Below are 13,218 nucleotides of genomic sequence, written 5' to 3' on the forward strand. Positions count from 1 at the left end.
TTGGCAGTGTTTACACACTCTAATAACAAGTGGCGTCTTTCAGGGACCCTTCGGTTCATTCACCATTCAACCGCCAGTCCAGCTTTAGCCTAATCCCCCCCCCCCTCGGCACACCACTCCCATACAAAACACAAGATTTCAATTTTTTCACTGTAATTGCCTGGTTTTTAATTCCACGCACCCCATCAAGCCAAGATTGGAGCTCTAGCCAGATTTCAGGGAGGGGAGGTCATCCGGGGACTGTTGGGCAGTGAAGATTTTAGGGCGGGAGAGGCGCAGATTTGGGCGGCTTGGAAGTGGAACTGGGCGAAAGGGAAGTAGTTTGAAAGTGGTCTGCGTGGCTACGATAAAAAGTAAGAAATTAAAACGTCTTAGTTTTTGAACGGAGGCGGCAGCTGAAGCCGTTGTCTGTAATCTGCTCTGTGCTGTGAGAGAGGCCTGCTGGGGCATGGATGGAGGGAAAAGTGTCAGAAGATGAAAAAAAATGAGGAGTTTGTGGGCGACATTAAATGTAAACTTTCATCTTTGGTATAGGGCTGCTGTGTGGTCAATGAGCAGCTAACACACACAGATTAAAATACTTTACTGCATCGTTGAACTGTGCTTCTCCAGTCATGTCATGTGGAAGGGTTAGAATGGACAATCAGTATGTTTAAATGCACATTTGTCCAGGTCTTATTTTTATGCCTGTTTTGATTCTATCCAGGATGTTCACATGGTTACCTTGGTTATTCATCTCCCTTTGCACATGCCATAACATTATCAAAGTTTCTAATCGCTGTCTGCTGTCAGTGTCTCTGACTTCTCACCACCCGCCTCAGTCTTGGCCATTTTTGAACAGATTTACCTGAAAAGTGAAGGATGACTCCACTTACATTTTAGGTCCTGAACACTGCTGCCATCTAACACTCTCTGGAGGATTTGTCTATCTTATCACGAGTATTGGAAGAAGAGTGTCAACCAAAACTGAGCTGATCCTCCTCATCATCTTTAGTTGTCATATTTTTGTTTTTTCTGACTTGCTACTGCATGCTAATGCTTTTTTGTTCTGAATAATCTATCTGGCCTATTCGGGTTTCTAAAAACCTTAGGTCTTATTTACATGTGGATATGATATTTCAATACACAAATATACATTTACTACAAGACTATGAAATTAATTCCTTACTAGAACATATCAACTTTGTCAAAAGTCACTAATACTCATATCTTTGTTCCACTGCCCCTGCTTAAGAAAATAATAATAAACCAAACTATTTGCAATTGTCATATTGACAATACATGAGCACATTTGAAAGCTCACCTTGAAGACTTTTCTTTCAGTCACCTGAATGAATAGGATCTGAGAGTGAATTAATCTGTGTATCTTTCGGTTGAGATATATGCATGTTTGAGTAATGCAAAAACATTTCAAAACAATACATGTATTAAGTAAAGTTTATGAAGTAACCTGAAGTGACCTGCAAGCATTATTAGAATTGGATATATAGTCAGTGGCCACTTTATTAGGTACACCTGTATAATCTCTTGCAAATCATTACAACAGCTCTGCTATAAATTCTACTTTGACAAAGTTTTTGTTGACATTGTCATAGAGGGGTTAATTCAATTATATGTTTTAGCACTGAGGTCATAGTTGGTGTGGTGTTGTACTGGACTGCATTATATTGAAAGGTGTTTCTAATTTTTTGTCCTCCCTATTTACATACATGAGGGGGGCAGAATATTAATTATGATAAAAGTAGACTTTATGGCAGAACAGTTGTATTGGATTGCATTAGATTGTACAGGTGTACCTGATAAAGTGGCCATGGAGTGTATCTCACAGGATCTATAGTATGTGCTCAATATATGCTCTATAGCCACTATATGGTGTGGTTTTGGTCCGGGGCTGTTCTTCATGGGCTGGGCTTCTTGGTTCCAATAAAGGGAAATCATAATGCTACAACTTACAATAATGAATTTAGACAATAGAGTGATTCCAGCGCCCTTGCCTGAAAGTGATGTCCATAAAGGATTATTTTTTGAGTTTGGTGAAGAAATAACTTGACTGACATGCACAGAGTCCTGACCTGAACCCCATCCAACACCTTTGGGATGAATTGGAGCACAGAGCCAGGCCTACATTGGTGCCCAATCTCACTAATGCTCTTGTAGCTAAATGGCAGAAAATCCCAGCAGCCAGGTTCCAAAATATGGTGGAAAGCCTGAAACCAGAAGAGTGGAGGCTGTTATAGCAGCATATCGATGCCCACCGTTTTGGGATGAGATGATCAAAAAGCACAAACTAATGTAATGTTAAGGTGGCCACTGTCCACACACATTTAGCCATGTAGTGTGCTTTTACTGGGATAAATTGTGTGACTCACCTCTGTAAACATTACCAGCATATGTTGAGTATTTCCCAACATGCAGCCATCTGCTCTTCCTGCTGTGATGATCGGATTGTTGCTCCTCTAAACTGAATCTGCTCATATTTAGCAGATCTAAACACAGCTGATATAATGCAGATTCACACTTCGCCTCTCTGTCTCTCTCTCATATACTAACAGCCCTATCATCTTCAAGTGGACATGAAAAAGGCTTTGATTTTCTTTTTAATTTGGCTTCTGCTTGGCGCTGGGATGGTTTCCAAAACTCACTTTTCTCTCTCTGTGTCTCTTCCACACCTGTTAGTGCCCCACAGATGTGCGCGTGCTGTGCCGTATATTCGTTCGAACAACAGCACCATCTCCATCATCAAACCCAGGATGAGCTAAAACAATCAGGCAGCATTTAAGCTGAGCGCAGGCCAGCTGTACTGCCCATTACCTCCATTCACACTCAAACACACACACACACACACACACACACACACACACAAACACGCTTTTGTAGCTCACAGACGCACAACGGCAGCGAATATGAATACATCCACAAGAGAGTAGTTATTCTTCTTTTCCCATCACTCATTAAGGTTTGAGCTGTTCCTAATTTATCTTCCTCTGCTCATCATTAAGCTGCTTTGATCGCACCTTAACGAATGACGCAGTGGCCTTAAACAAAAGAGGCATATTGTGACAGTCACTGTGTTTGTCTCTTGTCTCATCATAGTCTTTGATTTATTGGTAACGAGGATGAGGGAAGCGTTGATTGTCTAAGAGGAGGACAGCCTTACCTGCCAGACACCATCGCTCCTGTTTATTTTTTTTCAAGTGTTGTGAGGGAACGCTGCAGCTCTGCCATCTAATTGTTACACAGAACTTCTTCCTATAAGGACAGGAGATTCATTTAGCAACACAATGAGAAACTGGAGGCTGTTCACAATGACAACCTCTTAGTTTTACAGTGCAGGATGAGAGCGTTTTAGCATTCAGCTACAATCTACAAGAATGATAAAGAATGAATAAAGAATACACCACATTTCTGGAGACTGTCCTCACTAGAACATCAACAACACTTAACATTTGTTCAAACACTTAAAATCACCAATGTTTACATTTTCGTGACAAGCAACCTCATGCGGTCATGAGTGATACTAGACCACCGGTATTACCTATAGGTAAGGGATAATGTACAGTGAGTCGGTCATTATTGCGAAATTAACCCCGACAGGGTTTCTAGAATCACCCTGAGGGAGTTAATTTTGCAATAATGACCAACTTGCTGTACATTATCCCGCTTATTACACAGACACTTAGTACAGAAATCAACAATTTGACACCAATATTGATTTAATTGATTTATGGTTTTAAAACGTTTTGGACTCGAGAGTCTATGATCAGAACTACGTCCATAGTAATGCTCTGTTATTCATAGCAGCGGTCTGCTCTTCAGAAATGAGTGAAATTTTTGGCTTAAAAATGCAGAATATTTTTCTGCCGATTGATTTGTCGATTTATTTGGAATTATTTTCTGTGTGCGTAAAATCCAAAAACCAGGATAGCTGTCCCCATTAATTAATTTGTCTTTGTTTAATATTTCATGGTATTTTCCAGTCTGCTAAACTAAATGCATCACATAAGACTTGTTACCATCTAGATCTTTCACCAACATATGCAGTAGAGTTGATTCATGTAAACCGGATTCTCACCTGGAATAATCTCACTTCCATTTTATGTTCCTGCGCATCAAAATTGCTGTTCTCTTTTGCACAAAAAGCACAGTTCAGAATATGCTTTCACTAATAGAACATGAAGAGAAAAATGGGGAAAGTGCAGTGCTGCTGATTAGTTGCAGACCAGCTAGAGTCCCTCAAAGAAACCATAGAATTGTGGTTTCTGCTGCAAATCTTTACAGTCTTACGAACGGCCTATGGGACACATGGTTGAAGGTGAATTTACCAGCTAACCAGTTTTCCCAAAACTGAAAATTTTTGTGTAACTGCCGGAAAACAGGCTCATTTTTTGAGCTGAGGTTGGCTTGGTGTTGCAGACCTGTAGGCTTCCACAGGCAGTGAGAAGTCTTCTAAATAAGCTACTGGTGTATTTAAAGAGGAAAAAACTGCCCATGTGTTATAGTGGTGTGGAGATGTGGTCGTCATGACACAGTGTACTTCATCAATTACCTTCAGGTCCTAACCTGTGGTACTAAGATGACCTACAGGCCTGAGAGGTTAATAAACTATCTCAGCTCTGTAATTGACAACACAGAAATAGGCAGACTGCGATGGTTTTTCCCTCTCCAGCCCCCTCCTCTTTTTTTCTCTTTTCTTTTTTGTCCTTGGATTCTAGCATCTTTCCCTCCATCTCTGCTCCTACCTCCCATTTCATACTGGAGGAGGTAGAAATCTGTGTGTGTGTGTGTCTGTTGTGTATCATTCCTCATGCGAAGCTTTGGCGAAACTATCAGTGTTATCTGCTAACTTTACCACCTGTGTTAAATTGAAGGCAGTGATGTGGAAGAGGCGTCTACCCTCCTTTTCTGTTTATCTCCCCCTCTCTTCCCTTCCATTCATTCTTCTCTACCCTCCCCTCTTCCCCTCTTTTTGTCTATTTCCCTCATCCCATTTACCCCACCCTTTGCCTCTCTCTATCACCCCCTCCCCTCCCCTCTGTATCATCCTCCTATTAAAGAGTTTGTGTGTGAAGCAGCCAGGGAGGTTCAGGGGTTTTAGTTGCCCATAAATGAGTAGATCTGATGTGAGGCTCGCTGAGGTTTTTAAGTTTAGCCCGTCTGGGTGGTCGCCATAGATATATAGTACAGTGGTCATTTTTACAGGCTGCCCTTGCAGCTTTAATAGGTTGCAGACCAGACATTGCCTGCTCACAAAGTTGTGAATTCATGTACTAGGAGTACATGAGTACATGTACTCATTTTGATATGTCATGTCGTATAGGGCCATCAACTTAAGCAAAATCTCTTCATGTTATATCATTTGACAGCAGATTTCTTCATAGGCGCAAAGTGACCAAACCTGACAAGATATTACAGTATAACTTGGTCATTGTGATAAAATATTAGTCATGAATGTCGCCCTGTTTTCTTTTAGATTTAGAAGACATTCTAAATAGATTTTTGGCAATTTTTCTTGCAACAACTGAGAAACCAACATTCAAATTTCATATAATAGTCCTAGCCAAAACTACAAGATGAAAATATAAAAAAAAATAATAGAAAGCCCACAGAAGTCGATGAGTGTGTGTGTGTGTGTGTGTGTTCAGTCATTCTCTATGATCTCAACAGAGTTGTATACTTGGCTACAACACTGTAAGTAAGATGTTTATCAACATAGTTGTGCATATACACACAGAATCAGATACACTCCTAGCTGAGTGTGTTGTTTCAATGCAACGGTGCAGAGTGGATCAGTAGCAGAGCAGAAAGATTCGATTTATGTGTGTGTGTGTGTGTGTGTGTGTGTGTGCATATGTTGTGCCTGCTGTGATAGAGCATGTACTATGACTCTATAGAAATCTATCTCCCTCAGTAGATTTCACCCCTCACTTCATTTCCTTAATGACTAAAATAACCCTCTCTTTGTGTGTAAGCCAGAGCTGTGACACACACACACACACAAGCACACAGGAGTATGCATGCTTCTGTTTCTTAGAGAGTCGAATATGGAAGTACGATTCCATTCATTTTTTACGCATATTTTAAATTTGCATAACAACCTGAATGAAAATACCAGATACCAAAATATATTTTTTTTACATTTGGGTGGAATAGAAAATGTGATATGGATAAATGAGAAGATGCAAGAAATGCTGACGATAGCAGCCTTTTTAAATAAACAGTAATGTCTTCTTCTTGTTTTATTTCCAGGTGTACGTAGGCTAAGCTTTGGTGTGTTGCTGCCACCCACTGTTACATGTCCCCTCTCACCATACATTGCAGTTCCCGAGTTTGACTTTTAGAGATTCAGGTTCAGAGATTGCACAAAGCTGCCAAATTCATTGACTACTGTCAGAAGGAATCTTGGATATCCAAGGAAGCATTTCAAGCTGCTCAGTTCTGTTTTAGCAAAAGAAACGTTAAAAGCTAAAATGAGTTGTGTTTTATTTTTTGTTGACTTACAGTACTTGCGTGTGACAAGATTAGACTACTGTAGACTGGCCCAACTTACCAGAGCAGTCTATCATATCTTTGTGCAACTAGTACTCCATCAGTAGTCTTCACTTTTTTCCAAATGTCACGTTTAATCTCTACACTTTACATCCTAACCATGTGTCTGACCTGAAGGTACGAAATCAAACAGACACACATAGTTCACCTGTCTACTACCACCTCTAGGAAATACATATAACAAATAGGTGAATCTTCAGTGGAAGCACATCAGAATGTCTCTCTTTAGTCTTAATATAGCATTTGTCGTGGAGCTCCTTGATCAAGCTTTCTCCCATTACAGCTGTCAGAATTTGTGCATCTGGGTGTCTGCATGTATCTGCCCTCTATATGTAGTGTGTGTATGTGGCTTTTTGGGTGGGTGAGGGTAGGTAGGTGGTATTTGGAGCGCATATATACATATATACCCCCAGTCACCCCACAGAGACAGAGAGAGGGAGGGATAGGGGTGAAATCTATTGAAGTGGTTCTGTAAAATAGACTTTGTTCAGGTAGTCACTTTGTTTTCATGCTGATAATATTCATTTAGAGAGGGAGATCTCTCTTCCTTTTCTTCTCTGCTCCTCTTCCTCATCTTGCTCTCCCTGGTTTAGCTCCTGACCGCAGGATTAGCCGCCAGAGAAAATGCAGGGTAAAATTAGCCTCCGGCTGTCCTCGCGGGCCGCGACCATTGATTTTCTGCCACAGATGGAGAGAAAACGCTGGTGCTTAATGTTCTTAATACCACCACAGAGAAGGAATTTTTTTTATTGCTTTGGTTTTTGTTTAGCTGCTCTCCTTTCAGATTCTTATGGCCTTGTATGGAGCTACACCTAAATTATTCTTTTTATTTTCACATAAATTCAAAACTATTGCACCACGCCATTGAACAATATCAGTAATTATATTTAAGGTACAATCTGATTAAAAGGTTAGTTTGCTTCACAAAACACAATGGCAGTCAACCTTTTCCTTAATTGTATTGCCTATATTAGACATGAATAAGTAGTTATAGTCTCCTAATGCTACATAAATTGTGGGTGATTTGGACTCAAAGTGAAATCATTTGTCCAGAAAATGCTTCACAAGATGTTCAGAGAATTTGAATGGTCATTTTATGCTGAACTGGTGCAGCAGAAAGATGGAACAACAAGAGCTCACCTGCTGTGAGTTTGTGGGTCACAATGGAGTTTCCATTGACACTTGGGAGAACTCATAATGAACACATAATCATAATGAATTTTCAACTTGCCAAGAACTTCTCCTAGCTTAGAAGCATTAATATTTTATATATGTAAATAGTTTTGACAATGTGTTGGAGGTCTTGCTGGCTATCAAACCTCAATTGTTTTTTTTTTGGCACCGCCCGAAATGTCTCCATATCACTGAGTACTGAAAACTGTCAAGAACCAAAAGCTGCCATCGAAGATTTGTCAGATTTGTAATCTTCTTACTTACTCTACGATCAGACAGATTCCAAAATCAGTTCATCATCATTAAAATCAGTTTTTGGGGCAGTTTTAGATAGACTTTAATTTACACAAAGTTCTTCTACAGCTTCTTTGGCCTCTTAAGTAAGTATAGTTTTGGTATTGGTAGAGAAACTCCGGTACTGTATTAGCACTGTTTCCTACAATACCCAGATCTAAGAACTGGAATTGCAGAACTCCAAAAACAGACACCAAAGAAAATCTCAATATAGATGATACCAAGCCCTAGTTAAAGGTAAAAACAACATATTATTGACCATATGCAGTCTCACCCAGATTCTCCCCAAACACACTCATACTTGCACATACACACACCACAACTGGTTTTCTATCATATTGAGATTATTTCTCCACTCATATTCCGTATGACTGACCCATGGGAGTTAGGTGCTGTGGATAATTGCTTTGAGACAAACCACCTGATTGTCTCCTGCCTAGTCTTGAGGCTTCTGTGGCTTCTGTGAAAACTAGTGCAGATGTCTGCTCTTTGTATTCAGTTTCTTGTCAGCAGCTTAATTATTCCATTGTTAGGCTAGTGAAGGCGTACCTGGTATATTAGTCTGACAAGAGGTTCATGCGGCACAGAAAGGGAGGCTTCAGCTGAAACTATCGACCACTGATTACTGTGTTTTGACGGTATTCAGTTCCTTCCTAATTTGGATCATTTATGAGGACTGTTTGGTGACTCTATGGTCTCCTGGGCAGCTACATATTTCTCATCTGGCCTCCCATGTGAATTTGCTTGTTAGGTGACCAGTGTGGGTGCCACCTTAGAAGTTTAGTTTAGAGAGCAGCTCAGGCCTTCGGGAGTGGACCACACAGTGGGTTGGGCACCTGTCTACCGGTTTGGTGAGGTGATGTTGGTCAGACACTGCTCAGGTTTCCATCCAAATGTAGCACACATTTTAACCGAATTTCCAGAAAAGCAGCAAAAGAGAATGCAAATTAATGTGTGTTTCCATCCACTACCGTTATGCGAATATCAGGAGTTGAGCACATCGACATAAACAGCTGGTGGCACTAATACTCCAGTCAGGTACCATTAAACCATTGCAGAGGAAGAGGGCACAATGAGATGACATACTGGTGAATTAAAAGAGCACCAGTCAAACCTCAAATGGTGGAAAACCATGTGGAACACATGATGGAAATATGGCATTTTGTTTTTATTGATCAAACGTTTCCACCTCAGCCAAAAGGAAAAACGTTTTTGTGATATTTGGACTTTGTTTTAGAATTTTTGGCATTTCCACTACGTTCTTTTATGTGGAAATTGAAAATATGCATAAAAATAAAACCAAATTTAGTGGCTCATTACTGGCTGATCTAGAAAGCATGTCCTCGGTAACATTTGGTGAGTTGGCTTGAAGCAGCAATACTTGTGTCCAGCACTGCTCGCTATTGTTTTGATTTGTATACTGTGTATGTTTTCACAAATCCAGGAGAAAGATGGCACTCCAGAGGCAAAAAAAGCGAAATAATCATCTCGTCATGATCATCTTGGTGTAGCCTATTTAACTTTCAACTGACAAAACTGAAAAAAAATTAACAAATCTAAAGCCCTCATGAAAGCACCTGGTGACTTGGCTTGAAGCAGCAGTACTTGTGTCTAGCGGTGCTTGCTGATCATGGAATCTAATGTAATTAGGATGTAAGGAACCTGCATTTGTGGTTGTATTCATGATATTGGAAAGATGTTTAGTACCATATGCCTGCTTTGAGACTGCTTCGAGAGTCCAACATTAATTGGAGTTGTACTATAACAGAGTAAGAGTGAGGCTTATTGATATTTATGAAGCAAATGGAATAGTTGTTGAAGTCTTTGTTTGTGCATGCCCATAGTTAATAATTTCAGCTCAAGAGAAAAAAATCAAGATGTAAAGCGTAAAAGCTCTTCTGTTTCTTTGGGTCCAGACCATAGACTGTATAAAAACGTCCAGATGAGCTTCCCTTAGTGGTATTAGTTCATACATTCATGTTTTAAGTGCACATGCAGTATGTAAAACTCTGTCAGAGTCAGAGAGGTTGGAATATCTTTCTTTTTCTTTCAGTCTTCCAGTTTTCCACTTTTAATAATCTTTGCTCTTTTTCTCTCTCCCCAGCCCTTACCATTACCCACCCCTCCTCTCCCTCCAGTTGTGTCATCTTGTCCGTACCCCACCTATCTGTTCGGCTACATCTCCAAGATGCTGTAATTTCCTTGGCCCGGCTTGATGTTTATTGTGAAGCTGAAATTGAAAATGGCCTGTAATGGAGCGAGCCGCGCAGCCCCGGGACCAATTCACAATCTAAATGACTTGCTCCTTTTCAATGGCATCGACTGGAGGGCTCTTTGTGCAGCCTCGTACCTAATCAACCTCTGGTGTGACCCCCAGCTCTCGGGGGCCGCTGTCGGATTAATGATAAAATCATTGGTTCAAACAATTATTCGACCTGAAATGGCCGGCCATTTTACTCTGAAAATTAAAGAATGTGAAATTAATTTCTTTCTGCACCATGTTGTAGCAGCGCCACTTATGGCTGAACTCTGCCCCCTAAACTCTTGATTTCATATGAAAGAATGCTTTTACTTTATCTAGTTTCTCCTTTTTAGCTTTTTTTCATATCCCCTTTCTGCATTGTTGCAAATAGCTTCCCAGGTGTCAGAGTAGCAAGGCTTCAACTATATGCTTGTCTTTCTGTCACTCTGTCTGCCTGTCTGTCAAACTTTCTTTTTATCTGTCTGTTAACCCATCTGTCAGACTGCCTGTCTGTCTGCATGTTTGGCTATTAGTTATGCTCAATACATAAACATATTGTTTACTCAACAAAAATAGAATGGATTAAAAATATGAATAAGAATAAATTAAATGTATTCAAGTAAAGATAGGGACATTTTATATATTTTCATTATATAAAAATACAACTGCAGTGAGGTATTTCAAGCTATATTTAAGCATGACCCTATAAAATACTTTGCTCTGTTTCAATAGCCTCCAGGTTAGCGCTGCTCATATGCTTAGTGGGATTCAATTTATTAGTACTGGTCATTGAACCAACAACCTTTAATCTGCTCATCAGTCCAAAATACCTGCCTTTATAGGCTGTTGTTGTGTACCTCTACCTCTTGGAGGTACTCTGTCAGGGTCCAGTTTTGAAGACATCTACCATCTCTCAAAAAGAAAGGAGAATAACAAAACGTGTTGTTGGTGGTCTGACATGAGGAGATATTTATTACCATTAGCGTATTAACCTACAGAATAGTTTGCTCTTTTTTTTTATATTGTACAGGTTGGTGCTAGCGCGCTCACTGAGATAAAAACCTGCCAATGAACAACTGTTAATCTGTTTGTCAGTCTAGATTACCTGCTTTTGTTCTTCAGCTTCAACTTAACTTTATTATCCCTGAGGGGAAATTTGTCTTGCAGCCATGTGAAACATAGAACACACGACATAAACACAAGACACATAAAACATACAATAATGATATGTAAAAACAAATGATAAAACTCGGAGCTGTAGGTTGTTGTTTGGTACCTCAACCTCTTGGGGGCACTCTGTCAGAGTCCAGACTTGTTAGAAACAAGAAAGACCGGAAAATATTTAAATACAGGAAATATTTATCACTATCAGTGGACATGCCCAAATGTATCATTGAGGCAGTCCGTCCGTCTCTGAATCAGCTCCGTCAAAACTCTCCATAATCTTTCCCCTTCATTTTGGAATGACTTTCAGTTTTGCGTTGCCCTCTAAAAACTGAATTACAAGAGATAGTAGTACAATAACTCTGTTATGAACTGTGACACCACTCATGACTTGTACACATCATCAGAAGCTGAATTGAAACCATGTTTAAAGGCTGATGTTACGGAATGGAGAACCTTAATTTTTCTTTATCTTCTTTTGTTTAATGGTGGATTGCATCCAGTTAAATGCCCTCTATTGTCTGTCTGTTTTCTTGAGCTGTTTGCAACGTGTTACGGTGATGCTGAAATTCTGCTGGAGGGAGAAGAAAGACTTAAGTGCCATTATTGGGTGAAGTCTTGATTTGGGACACCACAACATTTCACTTGATGAGGTTAACAAAGGTCGAGGATGAGGGTGAAGAAATGGGATGCAGCATGAATGTGTTTACCTGTGTTATCCCTGTGTTTGCCTGGGTGGCTGGCCTGTCCAGGGTGTTTCCCTTTCTCTTTACCAGTGCATACTGGGATAGTGACCCCGAACAGGGTAAGCAAGTCTCAAAGATGGATGGATTATAGATCGGCTGCCCATGTGCAGCTAAACTCTGATGAGCCCTGCTGTGCACTTGTGTCCGTCAAACACCACTTGATTACTGGCTGTGTATTTATCATCATCATCGTCGTCATCATCATTATCATTATCAGTCTGCACCCCACTCTTAAGCCTGAGACAATGGGCTCTCCTAAAAGGCTCTTATTGAACTGGAGCTCACTAGCCTTCGCAGCCTCAGCCCGGTCCTAGTCCTCCTCAGCAGCCTGCAGTATGGCTAGGTAATTACCCGGGGATTGATTCCCCTAACAGAGACCATTTCTTCACCTCCTGCAGAATCACTAAGAGGCTTATAATAAGCCCTGCTCACCTCCATAGCTTCCTAGCTAATGTCTCGGCGAGCCAGAGCCTCTATTGACTTGTTGATGGAGATGCTGTAGCTGTGCTAAAGGCAGCGGAGCGAGGGGAGGAGACTCTCTTCGCTGTAGAGACTTGATTATTAAAAGGCAGCCAAGTTCTGTTTTCATGACACCTAAGATAATATATATATGTGCCATGGAGATTTCTCCCAGAGACATCAATGGAAGGTTTTTCTGGACTTAAAACAATCCTGGACCTTTGCCCTGTGGCTCAAAATTAGCTTATGCTGTTGGTGACTTATAGGAGGCTCTGGGACAGTGGTGAGAAATAACAGTTTTTGCATTTAAAATGGCAACTAAACTCAAAAAGTTTGAATCCTGTGTTGTTTGTAAAGTTTCAGGGTATCAGAAGTCAGTCAGGTGACCAGAAAGACCAGAAAGTTTGGCTCACATTATGCTCCTTTAAACAAAACCGCCTTCATGGCTTTGCTAATTATCATTCTGAGGACGCAGCAATTTGTTACTTCCAATCTGCCAGTCAGCAGCGGGGCATGAAGAGGGCCGAGAGCCAGAGAGAACAGAGGCTTGCATTCATTCAGTGGGAGCAGGAGCCACTAACAGAGGAGAGAGTG

At 40.6% G+C, this 13,218-nt stretch overlaps 1 long non-coding RNA gene across 1 annotated transcript in view; it reads left to right on the plus strand.

Annotated features, from left to right (window-relative positions):
* The window catches only part of LOC122877127, a 49,239-nt gene extending 37,442 nt beyond the window's left edge, over positions 1–11,797 (plus strand). The window contains exon 3 of the long non-coding RNA XR_006378192.1: positions 10,118–11,797. This is a non-coding gene — a long non-coding RNA (uncharacterized LOC122877127). The remainder of the gene's footprint in view (positions 1–10,117) is intronic.
* The last annotated feature ends 1,421 nt before the right edge of the window (positions 11,798–13,218 follow it).

Source organism: Siniperca chuatsi, linkage group LG6 (genome assembly GCF_020085105.1).
Source record: "Siniperca chuatsi isolate FFG_IHB_CAS linkage group LG6, ASM2008510v1, whole genome shotgun sequence".
Taxonomy (NCBI): domain Eukaryota; kingdom Metazoa; phylum Chordata; class Actinopteri; order Centrarchiformes; family Sinipercidae; genus Siniperca; species Siniperca chuatsi.